Source organism: Neodiprion virginianus, chromosome 2 (genome assembly GCF_021901495.1).
Source record: "Neodiprion virginianus isolate iyNeoVirg1 chromosome 2, iyNeoVirg1.1, whole genome shotgun sequence".
In the NCBI taxonomy this organism is placed as follows: Eukaryota; Metazoa; Arthropoda; class Insecta; order Hymenoptera; family Diprionidae; genus Neodiprion; species Neodiprion virginianus.
In genome coordinates, this window is record NC_060878.1 from 30,609,153 (window position 1) to 30,629,278 (window position 20,126).

Genomic DNA, 20,126 nt, shown 5'->3' on the forward strand with positions numbered 1-20,126 from the left:
CAATGGTCCTGGCGAAACACTGCAGGATTGAAGAAAGTCCCCCACCCACTCTTTCCGCCCACCGCCCACCACCCTCCTTCCTGCACATGGGCCACTAAGAGGGACATTAATCCAGGTTAAGTCGGGGGAGTTAAATAAGTGACGTCACCGCGGGCCGGAGTCGAGTCCCTTTTTCTCCTCGGTTTCCGGGTGTCTCTGTATCTCCCATTCCCTTCCATCCCGTCGCATAAAGTTCGCAACGGAATCGCTCCGAAGAAACCGATCCTGGCGCCGAGCGTTGTTTCGCATTAACGCGTGAAATATTAACGAGGCTGACAATATTAACAACGGTTAAACGCTCGACGTCGCTTTGTGTCCCATCTGGTACACCTCGTCACCACTCACTCGTTTCGCCTTCCCCTCCCCCCAGAGATACGGGATGTCGAACACCCGAGAAGAGCTAAGTGCTCTTTCTTAATTGAACGACCCGCAGGTATTTTAGGCCGTAGAAAGGTATAGACGCGATCCGAGCCCCCTTTTCACCCAGCGAATACAACAACGAGCCTACGCGTCTCAACACCTTCCGTCAATAATTTATTGTGTCTAATTCTTGTATGAATTTTTCATTATTCGGTAAAAGTGATCGCCATACACTGGCTGAATAATAATTACGCTTAACGTTACGTAGAGCCTTAAGAGCCTAGTTATCTTAGCTAAGTCTCTGACACTATTTCTAACTGATATCTTGAAATTTAACAAAATATCTCTAAGGGCGAAGTTTAAACTAGAAGAGAAGTAGATTTATCGCCCTTTCTGACTTTTCCCGAACTGGATGCAAAGATATTGGAATTTCCGCCAAAAGAAAGAGGCATGGCTAGGATGTCATTTTCGACAACTAGGACTACGCAAAATACAAGATATACAATTGGGAATATATTGCCGAGTTGCTCGGTCACCCTAACCTCTGCAAGTTCGATCGCCGTCTCTATCGAGCAGCATTTTATGACCAAACCACATATTCTTCACCTAGGAAATGTATCATCATGTGCGATCAAACAGTATATCATTTCATCGAGAAGAGTCCTCGCAGGGGACGGTGTCACGCGATTCCGTCAGCTACCCGCTGAAGTGACTGCAGAGAAAACCGTTCGAGTTCCTCCGATAGCCGAGGTCGAGGAGGGTGTAGAAGTCGCTGTCGACCTGGAGGAGTCCCGCGACTCTCGTGACGTGCACAAACACACACACAGATATATATATATATATATGAGTTTTTGCCGAGTCAGGTTGGCGGGCGTGGATACATCGTGTAGACAAATGGTCCGGCATCTATCTTTCTTGCGGGGGGAAAGACGCCGTGTCGTGCACTGTGTTGCCGTGGAGAACCAGAGGCGGAGGCGGAGGCGGAGGCGGACAAGTACGAATGTAATTATACGGGGGAAAAACTATAACCGAGGGTGGCTGGGTGTGCGAGTTGTTGGCCTGCACGGCGGGTCGTGCTTATATGGGGCGAGACACATGCAGGTGCGATAAATTTAGTTTACCAAACCACCCCCGCGTGATTCCTACGGGACAAAGATATCCGGGAAGAGTTATATGTATAAACAGTAAACACAGGTGAAATTTGGTCCGCAGAACTTTGGCGAATTCGCGAAACGGATGCCCGTGTACACCAAGGCACACGGCTGTGTCTGTATGGGTATGCACACGTCGGTATACACCTGGTAGAGTTTAGCTTCTACTCTGGTCCACCGGCACGACGAGAGGCGGCATGGCACACCACCGCGTTAAAGAGGAGCTTGGTTTAATGAGAAACTTTATAGCTCGTAGTTAATATTCCGTCGAGTGGAATATTCAGCGTACCTCTACCCCTACATCCAAGTTTATAAGCGTTGGCGTTGACGGGAAAGTGCGGTCGTACACGCCAGGTAATAAACAGGTGAGTAAGTTCCCATAGTTTCTTTCTTACTTTGTTTTACCTGTCGAACTTTCCGCCTGTCTAGAGATAGACCTCGAAGAAGGAGGTGAGGGTATAACGGTGGGACAAGGTTCTCAATTTCGTTTACGGGCTTTTTAGTTTCTCATTATTTTTCACACCCGGTTATAAATTTCGCTCATCGCGCTTGATTGTCGCAAAACGGAAATGACACCTGCGGATATCATTGATGAAATTTTCTTCGTAATCGAAAATTTTCATTATTCATGCCTCGTTTTTGAACTGGGCTTCGTTCGTTACCCGAAAAGAATTTTCATTAGTTATACAACCCACGCAAAAGCCGATGGAGTGAAAACAACGAGCCAGTTATTTGACTTGGGGGAGATACACGTATAAACCTGCCTGTCTACCTTCTTCGTTCAGCTTGCCAACGGTAATTTACTCCGTCAAAGAGTTGTGTTATTATTAAGAAGAGAGAGTAGGATAAGTTAGACGGTTGAATTTTGAAAAATTTCATCTCAGGTACGCTCTTTGACAATTGAAAAATAATCTGATTTGCAAATAATTGAACATTAGCGTTGATAAAATTTGAAAGCAACTCAAGTTTTTCCACCCAGAGAAATATTCCAAAGTTCAATAGACTTTGTATACTCAAATACTGCATTCACGTGAGTTTGCGCGAATAGAAAAATCCAGTTACACCTACGTAGAGGTTTTCAGATATAATAAAGGGGAAAGGACGTAGCGTACAGACAGTTTTAATATTAATTACCGACCCACGAAGGTTGCTCCGAGTGCTGTGTACAACCAGTTGCTTCACTCGTTGTCAGCGCAATGAAATAATTCGCATCTGCTACATGATCAGATCCAGTGAAGTAAGGAAAGAAAGAGTTCGTGAAAAAAAAATTGATAAAAACAGAGTGGCAAAACCTTTCCAAGTTTCACCCACATCGCAATCTTGGAAATTCAGGCACCTCACGTGTAAATGATACGAAAATACAATCTACGCTGACTTGATGAATCCATGTATCTAAATTGAACGGATCCGATGAAGAATTATTGGAGTGACGAGGCGTCGCTTCATCCTGGATCGGCTCCGTTCATCCCGTAAGTGTGATGAAAATTAGTCGCCTAGCAAGGGTCGGTAAAATAAAGTATCCGTATAAGGGGAGAGGAGACTCGACGCGTGTTACGTAATATTCCAGACAAGCTGTTAGGTACATTGTATCAGCACGGCTCGGTTGTCAGACCGAAAGTTCTTCTCGGCTGTTGGAAGTCGTGCCGGTGGGGTTGGGAAGGGGCTGGCTCCTCCAGCTTGGAGCGCATCTTAAGATAGCTGGATAACAGCGCGGGGTAAAAGTTATCGCGAGTAACTCGCGTCGAGCGAGCGCAAGACGGACGCGTGTATCAAGTGGCTTTCGCGAACTGCAAAGTCCCGAGGCTTTCGGAGACCAAAGTTGAAGCAATAACTATAAAACACTCGAGTCAACCGCACATAAAGGTATTCCGCACTCACACACACAGACACACGTATGCGGGATCGGAGAAAATGTCTTTTATATTGCGACCTCCACCGCGAGCTCCGCTAACGACGAGCCATTTCCGGTCACCGTTCTTTCCTCTCGCCGATTTTTCTTCACTGCACGGAGCGACCGATTTCCGGACATCTGAAACGTTCCATCGATCGGAAGTCATGTTCAGATAATTCAAAGACTTCGCGTTGCATCCAATTAGAAATTTTTAAACGAGGCTTTTTAACGCATGTTTGGGATGGCGATCCAAGTCAGAAAAAGTGAAACGTTACGAACGTTGCAAAGTTCCTCATTATTTGCTGGGTACCGCGTATCGTTGACCATGTCAGTGAGTGAGACAGAGAACTGCGACGGAAGTTGAAACGCTCCTCATTTTGTTTATCGTTACGATCTGTGCTTCTTTAAAATAAATAACACAATATAATTGATAATACTATAATATATAATATTTTTTTACCAATGCCAAACGTGGCGATGTGAAAGTGTTGATGGATTTCAAAATCCATGAATCAATCTAACAAGAAAATCAGACGACAATCGAGTTGTACTCATTCGTTGGAAGTCATTGCAAAATCAGACTCATCAAGTTTTCGAGCTTCAAGTCACGCGTCACCCGAGATAGTGCAAAACGAATATACGCGTATAATGCATCACGTTTCGACAAGTTGAAGAATGTACGATCCATTTCGAAGCGATATTCATCGTGATAAAAGAACTCGGGTCGCTGTTCGGAATGAGGCAAAGAAAACGATCAGGGAACGAGTGAGAATCCAAGGAAAGATACGTAGCTGTATACAGGATAAACACCCAGCGGTGGCATAAATTGCGTTAAAACGCTTACTCGATCAAGATTGATGAACCCAGAGTCGTTTATCTTTTCGGAGCGACTGCCACGACGCTGAGGATCCGGTGCGGCGGGGCTTATTGTTCGGAGATCGACTACGGAAGCCGGAAATTCGATGCACAGTCGTTCTTCACGGTGTGCTATATGGCACAGCTAACGCAACGCAACGAAACCCGAGTTTATGCCACTGTAAGCCTCCACATGCATTTTCGCTCGCGGTTTTTCAGGGAGTGAAACGAAGCACGCAGAAAATCGAAGTGAGAGAATCCGCGTTATTGCGAATACTTTTCAACTTTGAAAATGAAAACATCCTTGATTGGAGAACGTGACAGTTAGCAAAGAAAGGGATACATCGTAATCGCACTTTCACAGTTGAAGAAGTTAAATTGTTGTGTAATTCGCTGTGCTTAAACTTGAATAATGAAAAGCCTGACCTCAAAAGCTCTACGATTAGATGCCGCAGCTATGACTGAAATGAAAGGCGTCTGATTCGCTGCCACATTTATATACGATGTGGTTGTATTATCGATCACTCAAGACACACGATTCCATAAGAGAAGCCCTCAATATCATATCTTACGTGACACACATATCTGGCTACTTTGCAACGCGGTCTCCGTGACGAATGACGAATTCTTTGCGACGAGTATATATTCTATCTTATACCCACCTAGTTTTCATTTGTGTATCTCTTAATTCTGCGTTGAATTATCGCGTTTCACGAAAAAAAAAAAAAAACGTTATGACGCCTGTGAGAGATGGGAAATTTGATCGAAGACACCGCTTGCAGGGTTTATAATTATTATTATTTTCTCTCATTTTCTTTCAGTTTTCCTTCCAGTCTCATGCAGCGGCACATCTCTAATCCAAATACCGCTAACCACGGAGTCGGAAGGTAAAAATTTGTCGTTCCATCTTTTAACCGCCAGAGGCAACGTTGCGGAGACATTAAGGGTAACTTTTAAAATTACCCCGAAGGTTCTCAAGACGCGCGGAAGATAATTGTATGGCTTATTACGCAAGGAGCCTCGAGGAGTCTTTAGTTTCGATTAAACACCGTGGTGTTTCGGGGTCGACACTGCATGGCTAACGCATTATTAGATCATCGCATAATAGTTTGATAGAACACACTTGTAAGGCTGGCTGAAAAATGGTTTAAATTATTTCGGAGATTTAGAATAAGAAACGCAAATCATTGAAAATTATTAGAATAAAAGCCTTGATGCGAAAATTTATAAACTTCAAGTATCTGGATAAAACGACACTAATTTGAAGGTGTGCAATAGGCTGGCTCTTATTTAGGGTGTTGACGAATTTTTCCGCCCCACCCCTCAAATCAATTTCAAACAATTCAAAAATGATTGCCTAATTTTTTCAGATTTTTGCCTCAACTCTAAGATAGTCCGCTTTGTAATCAAAATTTCTTACGAGAACAACGCTGAAAAAAGTTTGTTTCTCAGTATGTATTTCATTGTAAGACTAATAATATTCCAAAAAATCTGTAACTGCTAGGTTTTAATGAGCATTAGTGCTACTATCTAAATAAAAATACACATTATCGTGTCAGGCAATCTAAACGAATTGCATCTCCACTAATTATAAAAAGAAAATTCAGATTTCGAGGGTGTGCAATTTGAGTTAATTGAAGTTGATTTGGGGGTGGAGCGGAAAAAATTGGTCAACGCCCTAAATAAGAACCAGCCTAGTGTACAAGTATCTTTATAGAATTTTGGTTTTTTCAATATGTATTTATAATTCTCGTTACATCTCGAATTTCCATAAAATTGGATAACTGGAGCTGTGCAGGAACGAAAAACTCTGATCACGGATTACATTTATATCTACGCTATCTCAATTGATTCGAAAGGAGATTAAATAATGGAACTGCAGTTAGGATAGTCACTAACATTTTGTCTTTTCGTAGAAAGCCATGGATGGAGTATATATAGACACTCGAGGTCTGAACGGTGAGACAAACTCTTTCCATTCGCAATTTACTCATGATTTTAGATGATATATATTTTCTTTTAATACATACGTCGCTATGGTTTGTAAAAAATAAGCCGACTGAACTGTAGATTGATACACGATGTTGATTTTGCTTCGCGAGTGACTCATTCAATTGCAACCACGGTTTAATATCGTCCACGTGAGAAAACCTGTTGTAGTAGTTTCCAATTCACCGAACAGTGCTTTGCGTATTTTTTCAAATGTCATTCGTATTTGGGTTCTCGAATGCTAAAAATATAAAGTGTAACTATTTTACCCGTTTTTCCATTCCTCTTAAAAAGGCGGGCGTTCCATTTCTAATACTCGAGAATCCCACGCCGCGAGTCAATTAAAAGACCCAATTAGATAATAAGGTTTAATCAACCGAAGGGCTGATATTCGAACAATGAAAATTTGACGAAAATCGTAGATAACGTCAGTCTAAAGTTTTGGGCTCGTAAAGGGTTATCACTATCAGAGCGCTAATTCCACCGATAAATCCATTATCAAATCGCATAAATTACTTCCCCGATATGACAACCGTATAATCACAATCTAACTCTCGACAGTACTTATCTCAAAATTTCTCGGTGCTCCATGGAAACAGTCTCGAAATTCGAAATAAATGAAAAATAAAAAAACGGGAAAAAATAATAGAACAACTGCGTAAATGATATATCATGTTATGAGTTTGCGTTGTGAAGGAATATTGACAAGAGAAAAATTTCTTAGACCAAAGTTAATTGGACAGGTATATTTGTTATCAGTTCTCCTTCATCATTTCGGGCTAATTTCTCTTCAGATCGTAGCTCGGTATTTCATTAACTTTGCAGGGCCGAGCTTTCTGCCAAACAAAAAAAAGGTCTGAAAGCCCGTAAAGCCTGGAGGAAGAGGAGGAGGAGGAGGAGGAGGAGGAGGACCGTAAAGAGCGAATCTTCCGAGAAATATTTTTCGGCTGTGGCGACGCGAAAACACCTCTCCAGAATTTCTTAATGCTTCAGTTACCGTAAATTCCCGTCCTATCTCTTGCCCCCCCCCCCCCCAACCCCCTTCCATTCCGCCGTCCGCCCTACTTCTCTCTTTCCAAGGCAATTAAAACGGAGACACAGTTCGGCCGTTACAGTACGGGGAAAAATTCGAGCCAAAAATCCGAACTTTATCTTACGACATTCTTTAAACCAGATTGCAAAACGTGAAAAAATAATTGAATATTAGTTGGAGACAAGAATTAGTTTCCCCTGTGCTTAAAGATCTACTAAAAATAGATGAAAAATATTGAACGAATAAGTTTTCATATTAGCATGGAAAGTGGGATTTTAAAACGATTTATTCGCATTTATATTTTACTTAAGGACTGGTAATTTTTTTTTGTTTCGGGTGAAAATATCTGTTTTATTATGATCGTGTGGTGAAATTCCGGGTTGAATTTGACAGGAGTTTTTACAGCTGACGGTGATGATAGGATAGTGAGACGACGCCGCGTTTCAGTTTAGGGTGCGAGATTCGTCTCGAGGGTAAAAGTACAGTAAAATCTTGATGATCGATTTAACGACGATTGAAGAACCACGAATCGTTTGGTATCCGCGGCCTCACTCCCTCCCCGCAGTCTCAAGAATCTCCAAAAGCATTCGGGCGACGCCCCGCGAACGATAAATCGGAAATACTGCGCCCGGGACGGTCATTCCTTCAGTGTTAGAAGAAATAAATTTACCCCGACTGAGAAAATGCATCGGGACACTCCCAACGAACGACAAAGAAACGCGACGTGCACTTTAGACTTTTTACAGATCTGCAGACAATATCGTTCCTGCGTTTGAACTGCAAGTACGTACTTGAAAGACGACTGATGCTTTTCTTCCCACACGCGGGGTACACGTTCCTTTTCCTCTGCGAGTACATCGGCGATTTTTTCATCCCTCGAAACGTATAACGTTCTTCAGTTTATCGCAACAACTTCGCCGACTGTTGGAAAACTTGAGAGTTTCTTATCTGTTGTCGGGCGTCGAAGGGAAAATATACGCAGTTTAAAAAACACTTCGCGATATAAGCCGTCTGAAAGTTTAGTTAGCTCTCCGGCCTTTGAGCCTTCCGTCCAACCCGTAGTTACGTGCATCGTTATACTCGGTCACGCCGTTAACCAAGTCACTTTTCATCACCTATGAAACTTATAACGACGTTCGTTGATAATTGTACGATAACATTATTCTCTGAGATTGAAAATCGCCAAAAGTGTGCGGTCTTTTTGATTTAGTATCGACAAAACTTTGGCGTAAATTGCGAGTATATAAGAATCGCAAGGATACCTCAGCTACAATAATTGAAAAAACTGGCAATCCGTACATGCAACTGTTCTTCTTACGATAAATAAATATAGATGAATAAAAATGACGTAGATCGTTATGTTTCTCATCCCTTTGAACAAGAGTATACATATCTATACATACGACGCGTGTTGCGAAAAGCGTGTCGCCCACGCATACGCGGTGCAGGGATCTGCATTGGCCTCGACAAATCATGCCCAACGTAGAAATCGCCCCCCAGCCCCGAACCCCGGGTGTTCATAGCTGAGCCCAGATTATACGAGATCGCGGCGCCATAGAGTACAGTTCACGGGCTGCGCGGATGTGCAGAGGAGGGTAGACATTACCTATGTACATGCCTACCGACTGTCCCACGGTCAATGGACCCGTTGCGTCACGGGCAGCCCCTAATTAATTACATCGGTTTTGTTCCCCGCAGGCTTCGCGCGGTCCGCGATGGTGAGAAGGGGTGGCGCAGGGTATTAGTTCTAGCGGTTTGGTAGCCAGTCGGCAAATCCGGCGTAGCTGCGAGGACTTTACTTTCCGAGAGAACTCGCGCGGGACTCGCAAGGGGTGGAGGTCGAGACGACGCGACGGGAGATAGAATCGGCACCTGTACGTATATACGAGGTGATACTTTGCCCTCTGATACCATTGTTATTTCAGCCAACCCTCTCGATTCCTCTTTCTCTCTCTCTCTGTCTCGAAAGGTGCTGGAAGCCGCTGCAGAGATTCTCTTATGTTTTATCGCGCGTATTTTCCAATCGATTTGCGGGACTATGCCCAAAGAATTTTCCTCCCCCGCGAATGATCCTCGCGTATACGATAAGGTATACGTATACGGGTATGTCTTATTGTTTGCCTGCTTGTCCGGATGCGACTTGCATCTAGATTTCTGCGATCAATTGGGAGAACTCGGGGTTCGTAAGCTTTTTGAAATCTGAAAATCCCTCACGTTTCCAGATTGAAAATAGAATTTTTTCAGTAACATTTCAAAAAATATGCCACTAATTAATAAGAATTTCTTTACACGCTAATACTAATACCTTCAATATTATCTAGTGACTATCTTACTGTCTGACTACCAATTTACAAACAACCTGCGATTTTTTGTAAGAAAAAAAGTTATAGAAGGTATTGGTATTAAATAACATACATAGAATGTGGTGCGACGGAACAAAATTTTAAGTGCAATTTTTGTTTTTCTACTTAGATGAATAGTAATTTGTATAAGAACGAATTTATTTCTTCGTCCGACTCAAAATTATCAATACAGTCTTATTTTCAGAATCCCTTGACTTTTCCCTGCGGTGAGAAATTCCCTCAGTTTTCCCGATTTTCCCTACGCGTACGAACCCTGAAACTATTCCGGAGACTAGGCGGAAATCTTTGCTCGTAAAATTCGCCAAGAACTTTTCTCCGTATATTCTTTTTTTGTACAACTATTTCGTCTGTTGCAAATTGAATTGAATTGTATAATCCTGTAAACCGATATCGAAATACTTTGTTGTACATGCTGTGGGTGACAAGCGTATAATCCTCTGATAAAAGTACTAGGGTGAAAAATAATGAACACTGTAAAGTAAATGAAATAGCATATAAATGAATAATCCTTGGTAAAATATACCGTAATGAAACGATAACTTTTTCCTTGTTAAAACGTTTTTTTTTTTTTTTTTTTCTGGTTGACTCGGGCGAAACATTCTTCCTCTTTTTATCAACAGAAATTTTTTTTGCTGGTCCAAGTCAAATATTATCACAATCTAACTTTGTTGAACAGATAAAATTACGTAACCCCTTCAAGGATAAATACCTGCCTTATACATACACCGTTTCACAAAATCAAAGAATGTAGATTGGTATATGTATACGTGTACCCGGTCAAATTAAAAGACATTGCCAGATCCGTGCATGAGGACTTCATTGATTTCGTATAAATTAGCTTCGTTCGCTGAATTAACAACGTTAACCGTACTTCGATCAATTAAATTTCAAATACAGATAACGAGAAAAAATATGATATCTGGATTGATTTAGAATGAAATATTAAATTTCTTTACAGACGAGATATTTTTTACATCCTGTAGAGAGTATAATTGGACCGCCGAGTAAGGCATAAAATATTTTGTCGAGTAGAATAAAATTTTCTTCCAAGCCCGGCAGACAAAGTGGATGAGGAGAAACAGGAAAAAAGAAAGATCTCCTCTGCAATTTATTATTATTCACAATCGATGCATCCTGCACAGGATACTGACTGACGTTGTACAGACGCTTACGCATCTACATGTATATTATATACGTTATATGTATTATATACCGGCATAGCTGTCAGATATTCGAAGATGCTGAATAGGCTGAAGAAGAGATGAGGAATGAAAGATGGAAAGTAAGGAGAGTATAAGGTACTGCGACGGTATTCGTGGAGAAAACCCTGTACGCAGCTGAATCTCGAATCGTATACCAGAGAAGAACGAGGCCAACTTATTGTCTCTGAACGTTCTCCCGACGATGAGGGAAAATGAAAATAACAAATATGTACACCGAGAGCCGACTTTGCCCCAACAATCTTCTATTTCCATAAGATGAAATACCGATTCCTACAATATCTGTTGATTTTGCCAAACACGGCAATCAAATATGGCAAAGTAAATGTTTTTTTGATATCAAGAAATGTCATTTGATTCAACAAAAATGCGATCAGAAGGATAATTTGTGTCAGTTTTTTTTTGTGCGCGTGTGTCTGTGTATAGATTTATAAATTAACATACAATTTGGAGAACTATAGTTGCGAAGCTACGATTTTTTTTCCTCATCCGTTTTTCATCATATCTTATACTATCAAAAATCTAACCGTTTTCGATGATTTGAAATGAGGCATGCACGAAACCTTTGTAAAATCGAAATCATCTGTGAGAAAATGGGAACTAAAATAATAATAAGCAAGAGCGAGTTCAGAGTGAAAAGGAGAAGGGTATAGGTATCCGAGCATCAGACAGGAAGATGGAAATAGTTTGTGGATCCCACGTAATTTAGCAATTGCTTAATCCCCAAGAACTTTGGCCAAAGTAAACATAGTTAAGTTGAGGGTTCCGCCTGCCTTCCACTCTCGCTCTCTTTCTTTACCCCTCCCTTCCTCCTGCCCTCGCTCTCCCTCTCTCTCTCTCTCGCCGCCTGCCTGGCGTTGTGCACACAGATCACGGGTGCTTTTCCTTCCCTTCTGGATGAAGTCCGGGAAAAGAAAGAGCCGGTTGCACCTGCAGACCGAGAGTAGTTTCTCTCTACGTTTGCTCACAACATGCCGAGCGCAAAACTACACTTTTGTAATTGCGATGCCCCGACTTAAACTTTTCAAAGGCTATCTGCGTTGTTATATCGCGAAACTCGAGGCTACCCGTACATTTCGACATGCTTTCATTATCTTCAGTTTCACAGAAGGAATTCGCGATTCCCTCTCGCTAATTTATAACGTTTGAGTATGTAAACTGTCCTCAAGTTGAAAATTGACAAATGAAGATATATGTATTGTACATCGTGTGTGTAGATTTTGTCATATTGCCGAAATTTTTAAACCATGTAACGACGTTTGATTTTGAACGAAATCGAAAAATATATTTTCTAAGAACTAACCCAAAATATTACCTTCTGAAAAATATACGGAATAACGCACCGTTCTCTGAGTTTAGCTTTCATTTAACATATTACGGAATAACGTGTGAACGTAATTCATAATTTTTCTTGACAACAATTTTCTGATCTGTTAAATAACATCTGAAGAAGCGATAAAAATCATTAATATCACAATCCAATAATTGTTATCAAAAAAGAAAAAGTCTAAGGTACGATATATCGTAGAGAACCAAAAGAGCTACACAGGTTACAGTTCGAAGATTCGACTAAGGGATGAAAGAATTTTGGAGAAGTGAGTTTTCAACGCGTCGACGTCGAGGGTTTCAGGCGTCGTCGCGAATTGAGGAACGGCTGTATCAAAGTTGGCGCGATCACGACCCCGTGCACAAGTAGGCATAAACTATGCACGAAATCGCGCCCCATATTCTGTCTGAAGTTGGAGGAGAGCGCCGCAAAGCCCAAACGAATTCTTCGAGGTCTGAAAACCGAGCCTGGGGGATGCCGACGTTTTCGTTAGGAGGCTTATCGCGAATGCCAGGAAAAGTTTCACACCGCACGTCAAGGCAAAACTGTCCATACGGATACCTGTATATTATATATATATATATATATACATAACGTTGTATGAAGTACACCATATATCAAGATACGAAAAGGATGCGGAATCGATCCGACACCTGATATACCTACACGTGAAAATGATATTTTTCCCCCCTTTCCCAAGAGAAAAGTGCGAGATATTTTTTAAATTATCAGCGACGTTATTTTCTTTGTTTTTTTTGTCGACGTTCGTGAGAGTTTACAAAAACACTGTACAATTTTCTCTGAGAAATGAACGCGTAACTAACATGGAAGGTTATACGTCAAATTTCGTAACAAACAATTTAACAACGCCAATCCCCCCGCAATTGCCGCAGATGCAAGGGTAAGATGGGGTTAAGCGCCAGGGAAAAATGGCTTGCATAAGCCTTAGAAATTTTATACGCGAAGTTGTGTACTGTCAGGAGTTAACGGCTAACAGTTGCACAAGCTGTAAGCACAGTCTGCCACGCGTCGAAGCAATAAATTTATCGATAGCAGCTAATTTTTTCAGGACAATATTCCGGATTTTATATACTGAGAAATAATTACATCGAATTATGCAGATCGCGTACGTTCGTAGAAAAAATCCTGCTGCTCGAAGATAACAATGCTAATGAAAATTCCCCCTGTTTGTACGATAAAATATTCTTTTCCGAGAAGTTCGAACCCCTGAGAAGCGAACGTCAATCAATTTGGAATGTTGCGAGGCCCGAGGGATCCTGAGCGAGAAATGACCAATCGCTGATTACCATAACGTTGGAATAAGTATATCTGAAAAATCGGAGAGTAGGCGTTCCCAGAAAATATTACGTAAATGATAAAACTGAACCTAATTACTCGCGAACCCTTCAAGCGATATAACAGAGCGACATAAATAATCCTCACCCTGTACTTTGCCCTGAAATTTCATTACTCGCCCCAACGGAGGTAGAAACTCTGTAGCATATTCAAGGTATTTTGAATAAAGTAGTAAAGCTTTTGGGGCGGCCTATAATCGAAGAAACTTCCGTCCTTTTCTCACGGCTTGGGTGAGCTGGTACGGTCCTTTTATTTTAACAACGAGTAAGGGCCTATGTGTGAACCCCCCTGCGATTCCCTTTTCCTTTCCATTTCTTTTTTTCACTCTCTCTCTCTCTCTCCGTCTCGTTTCTTGGCAGAGCGTGGCAGGCCGCAGGGAGGCAGCGAAGGTGTCTTCCTATCGTAAATAAGCGGCTACCCTTCCCCACGTATCGACTGCGGAGGGTCGGTTTTAACGCGAGCCAAATATTGCCGGGCACGAAGTTCGCGACATAAGCAGCACCGCAATTCCCAACTCAGACAACCTCGGCTTCCCTCACCGAATTTCTCCTCGCGCACACACACGCGCACACACGGAGACGCTACACACGTTTTCCAGCATGCTCGCCTACGTAGGTATGGCATCGGCAGGGTCGGTATCCTGCAGGAAGCTCCCGCAAGGAGCCGAGAGGAGAGAGCCAAAGAGGAAACGCCACGACGCGGTTGCTTCTGCCTCGTCTGCAGCAAGGGGAATACCCTCAACGTCAGCAAATATGTTTTATGGAAGGCGTCGCGGCGCCTATAAGCCATAAGTATATGCCTCCAATTTCAGGCTTCCGGGCCATTATACCGGCGTGAAAATCGCCTCGCATGAATAATTTAATAACCGTTATGTTGTACATAAGCAAATAAATATAAATATATATTGTATATATGCATTATATGTATAGAGCAATAATTTATTATTATACGCTATATTATCACTATATAATACATCGACCCGCGAAGTTTATCGTTGAGCAATATTATTTATTGTGTAATATGCCTCAAGTATTTCTGAGAAATATCACCAACTATTACACGCGCACGATTGAGAATCTAATAGACTACAGGCAATGAATTACTGCTGAAGTAAGACTGATTTTTCTTTTATTCTTGAAAATTTGAATTCAAATTGTGATAGTAGCCTGTATGTAAACATCTGCGCGAAATTTACCAAAATCCTTGGCAGTCCTCTTTTGACTCCTGATACACCCTGTAAAAGAACGTCGGTAGATACTTGACGATATCGAATCGAGTGGCAGATTTTCCGAAGTACTCATATATGCACATATGTATAATATCGATGGATCCCTTTCCTTTTGGGAAAGGTTTGATATTTCTTGCGCCGCGGAGCTATTTGCGAATCGGTCGTGTTTTTTTTTTTCCTTATTTTTTTCTCCACCTTTTTTCCTCCTCTTCGGCTATCTCGGCAAAGCTCTAGACTCGAGTCTCGTATTCGAAATGCCTACGAAGACGAGAGAAGTCGTCGTTGGCAGGGCTCAGCAATAAATCGACCCAAAGTTCGCCAGCAGTGATAATTTTTGTCGGAGTGCGTCAGTGGCAGACCCTCGCCTCAGCTCTCGTACCTATCATTCCTTTTCTGTCAAATTTGTCACCGCCAGAAGAGCAGACAAGGAGAGAGCCAAATAGCCAAAGAGTGAAAGAGCCAAAGTGCTCAAGAGAGACAGAGAGAGAGAGGCTGCTGATGCCGCAATGAGATCGCCGGAAGGAAAGAGAGAAGAGGGCGAAGAAAAAGAATAACGTTACATGGATAGAACGGGGGCTCGAGTACCGTATACGTATGTAATACATACCCACCTGGGCGGATCGAGTCGAATAGTACAAACTTTCTTTTATACATATTTTTTCTCGAGAATTCAATGATTTACATCGACAGAAATATCGGTCCGCGTAATAAACTTCTATACCTGGAAATTTATTCCCTTCAATCGTCTGATCAGTGATGCAAAAAAGAAAAATTACAAATTATACAAAGAATCGACATTACATAGAACGGGCGTGGGAAGCAATATACGTGAAGAATTGAAAGACAAAAGTTTAATGGTTGTAAGTTATTGAAATGATTTCTCCCCCGCCCACCCCCGCCGCCCCCTCGCCGTTCCCCGTCAGGGCATCCCGCATCTTCCTCCAACTCGGGTACGGAGGTCAGGGAAGTAATTAAGAAAGTTAGCTGTACAGCTTTCGCTCATTTTCATAATCACCACGATAATGGTATAAATTAACAGTTAGCGTAAATCAGGGATGTTTTTAAGTGGTTCGCCCGACACCGCTGACTCCTATATAATATTCCACGCAATAGCCACGCGTGCCTCTAATTCACGATCCCGAAAAGTGGGCTTTTTAATTAAAAAAATTTCACACCTATACGGGAATAATAGAGAGAATCGGAAAGCGGCAAGAAAGGAACTTTGAACTTGAACTTACTGCAGTGATTTACGTTTCATCCGCGCGACTTGATTTTTGAGAGGCGAAGCACGCGGCGCGCCGCCATCGAATGTGCCTGTTTACTCCTGAGGCAGTCTGGGCGAGCGACGTCGTGTTCATGAATCTACAACCGCGACATGTAAGACGAGGATTTCCGTCGTCCTCTTTGATTAGGAATACGCAGCCGAGCTCCTTCGTCTCCGGCTCAGACGGCGTTCCACGGTAGTCTTAGACTTGCGAATTCGAAGCCGCCTAACGAATAACAAGATTAATTAGGACCCTCGCAAATGAGGACGAGGTCTTCGCTCCGCAAACACAACCGACGTTGCTGTGAGGTGGGTTACATGCGGGGGCAGTTATACGTATACCTGGAGGTGTACGAGGCGCCTTATTCTCTTTGCTAGTTTGTTACACCGCAACGTATTTCGGTGGAAATCTGCGGATGTAAGCGGAACATTCCCGCTCACCTCAATCAACCCCTAATTCTAACCAACGCCTACTTTTAGCTATCTTTTTTTTTTTTTAAATCATGTCATCATTTGTGATAAATCGATCTGCACGAATGTTTCGAACATGAAATCTTGTCGTACTTTTTGAATGCTTGTTTCAAATCTACAATTATTTCCAGCTTCCGATGTTACAATTCACGTACATACCTGTAGAGAACTGAATAATCGATTACAACCAACTACGGCAATCGGTATGTATACATTTTTTTATATAAATATCAAATTATTGTACATTCCTGTGAATGGAAAATTGGTGAAAATATTTGATATATTGGTGAGAGTTAAACTCGTATAATCTCGAAGTTTAGGACTTCCGAAATCGAATTACATTGTGAGTGTTTTTCTGTCAAAGTGTGATCATCATTTTGATTCAGCTACAAAACATCGCTTCGGTTATTGACGACAGATGCATTGATCGACACAAAAATAGAGAGATATACAGGTATAAAGAGCGATATAAAAGGGGGGACCCGATGCACGAGGAGAAGATGAAAGGGTAGAAAAGAAGTATGTATGTATACGCGGTATACGGGAAAAAGTGTTATTCCAGCCGCGATCTCGAGGGTAGTCCCTCTAAAATATTTTCGTGATAGGGGAAGGGATAATATATGTGCCGATATATCCTGATTGGAATCTTCGTACTGATTCACCTACAGCGAAGCCCCCCCCCCCCCCCCCCCGCAGTTTCGGCGACGCGTAGGTGTACCACCCAGCTAACCGGAGCCCCGCCTTTCCCTCTTTTCCGTCCACCCCCTTCGGCCCCTCGCGCAAAACTGGGAGCATGTAATATATACCGGCGTATTCGCAATCCGAGATAACCCGCAAGGCTATAACCTATCCCATTCCCAAGCGTGAACGATAATTCTACGAAAATACCTGCGCCGCACCCCGTCGCCGGTTTTAGGGGTATATGGGCGAATCGGTAAGCGAGCACTTTGCGCATCTTCGTATGGGTATAAGGGTTACACACACGCCTGGATGAAAGGTGACGAGAACCGCGAGAGTGCACCATACGTAATTCGAATTTTGCGTTGAGAAGAAAAAAAAAAAAAAAAACATCACTTGAACCCTCGTTGAAATCGCCATTAATTAACCCTTCGAGTCACAGATTAATGTTCTCAGTCGAGATTTACAGATCCCCTAGGATTGTCAGTATGACTGATAAAAAATTTGAAATCAATTTTCGAAAATTTGAGATGGCTAATCCAATAAGGAGGACAAAAGTTTAAAAAATTAATTAAATTAACATATTTAGAACCGAATTGATATTTCGATACGTCATATAGTAAGATATCATAAATAAAATTCTAAACGGCAGTGTTCATTGAAAGAAAAAAAAAAGTCAAATGTAAAATAATCCACATAAAGCCCAGTAATCGTATCAAAAGATCTTACGAACTTACAGGTATCGGTAGACTTATATATATATGTGTGTATGTATATATGTATATCGGGACGATTCATTCAGTCAGATCAATCTATCCGAATCCATGAGCAAAGATAAAGACGCACCTAAACTCGAGTTTGGTCTCTTTTCGGTTTCGCCCTACGTATTTATACCATATATAAGGTATACCTACGGTGGAATTGGACTGAATGGTAATGCGAGCCGCGGTGGAAACGGCGAAAGGGATTTGAACGAAGAAAATCGAGGTTAAGAGGAGAGAAACGGCCGCGTGGGAAGTTGAGCAGAGCGACTCGAATAGGAATCCGAAACAGGAATAAAACAGGTATAGGGCGGGAGGGTTTAAAGCGGCGTAAAAAATGGCTGCTCTGGATTAAGAGGATTTGGCGGAGCCGTTATCAGGCAGAACGACGACCGGCCCTCCAGCTCCTCTTCGCGGCGTAGGTATACCTCACCTACCTCTACGTTCGTGTAGTTGTTCGCCGTCGTTCGTTTCGCTAGCGGCTGCTGCAACCCTCGCAGGCATAAATCATTGACGGCGGGGGGTTGAAGGGAGAAGAAGCGGGACGAGGGGCGGGGGGGCAAATGAGAGTAAGAGCCGAAGCGCAGAGGAAGAGGGAGGGTTTGGAGGAAAGGGGGGGACCAGTGCTATACCAGCAAATGTATTTACGCCTATTGATGCATGACCCTAAATATATGGGCGTATGTATCACCCTTTGCGACAGGTCAGAAATAAAGTGAACCGCGAAGAAAAAATACCGCCCGCGCATTTCGCTTCGACTCCAAATCGTTTGACGCAGCAATTATTATTATTGTGGTTTTTTTTTTTGTTTTTTTTTTTTTTTAAACATAAAAAGCGAAAATTGTTACATCGCCAACCCAATTTTTATCTGCAATCACTTGTCTCTCTGTATAATATACACTCCTTTGTACAGACTAATGATCTACGCTCGGAAGATAATGATTACTAGAACTCCTAAAGTGTTACGCTGCAATTCCGAAAGAGGGATTGGGAACGAGAATTTTAAGGCTTACGAGAGCATCACGCTCGTCTCTAATCTGTTGAATATTTTTGTACCTTATGTCTTTGAAACCTTTGATAATGGAGTAAGCCTTGGAAATCGAGAATCAGAGTGGCAACGCCAAAATAAAATTTCGGCGAGAAACAGATTTTTGATGTAAAAGTAATGATTAATTAATTGGATTCGTAAAAAATTATGGCCTCGTGCATGTAACATCTTTTTGTTCGAAATCGTTGCATACGAATATATGTACGGGGTACATTCGTGTAACTGAATAATTTCCATGGTTTTGGTACGTGGAAAGTGGAGAGAGTCGTCGTACTAGGAAAAGGTGAGGGTAGTTGATGAGAGTAAAAAATAAGCTCTAATCTCCGAGGGCGCGGAAAACTTTTTAATTAACCAAACTAAGCACGTTACGTACCTCGGCGAGTGTTGCCAGCTCTTTTTGTGGCCGTCACACGCCCCCACTTCACCATAACGATGCTAGCTAAGTGCAAATTTTCATTTCAGCTACCTCCGGGGTAAAGAAGAAGGTAAAAAATGTTCCAAAATGAAGAAAACAACCGAATGAAAGAGACTTATGCTCATCTAGCCACTGTAGCGTTGCAGGACGGATAAAGATTACATGACATATACAAACAATAAAATATACACGTGGAACTCACAAATCAATATCAAATTTTTTACCGAGAAATTCTTTCAATGAATTTACAAACAATTCGTTATACGTTCGAGCTTTAAAATCAAAATGTTCTGATAAACTTGTTCTTCATTAAAATTTCAATTTGTAAAATTGTAATTCGTAAAAACATTCGAAAGAGCGAATTGGGATTTGAATTTTTATAAAAATTATGGGATCACGATAAATTATGCTTTCCCCTCACGAAATCTTTGTTAAATGCTTCAAAAGAGTTTATACAATGAAAAAACAAAAATTATTTCATAGTATTGACTTCAAGCCTTGAAATATTATGTGATCAACATATTTCGCTTCTTGTATTCTCGATATTTTCCCTCTATATAAATTCCGTACTATTTCGGGGTGCAGGCAGTATGCAACTCAAATAAAACTTATTGACAGATTTATATTATAGAAGAGAGCTCTAACGATAGAACACAATACGCTCAATTGCGGGAAAA

At 41.8% G+C, this 20,126-nt stretch overlaps 1 protein-coding gene across 3 annotated transcripts in view; it reads right to left on the reverse strand.

The window, feature by feature from the left end:
• Window positions 1-20,126, reverse strand: part of LOC124298572 (E3 ubiquitin-protein ligase MIB1) — a 247,776-nt gene that overhangs the window by 224,195 nt on the left and 3,455 nt on the right. The window lies entirely within an intron of this gene.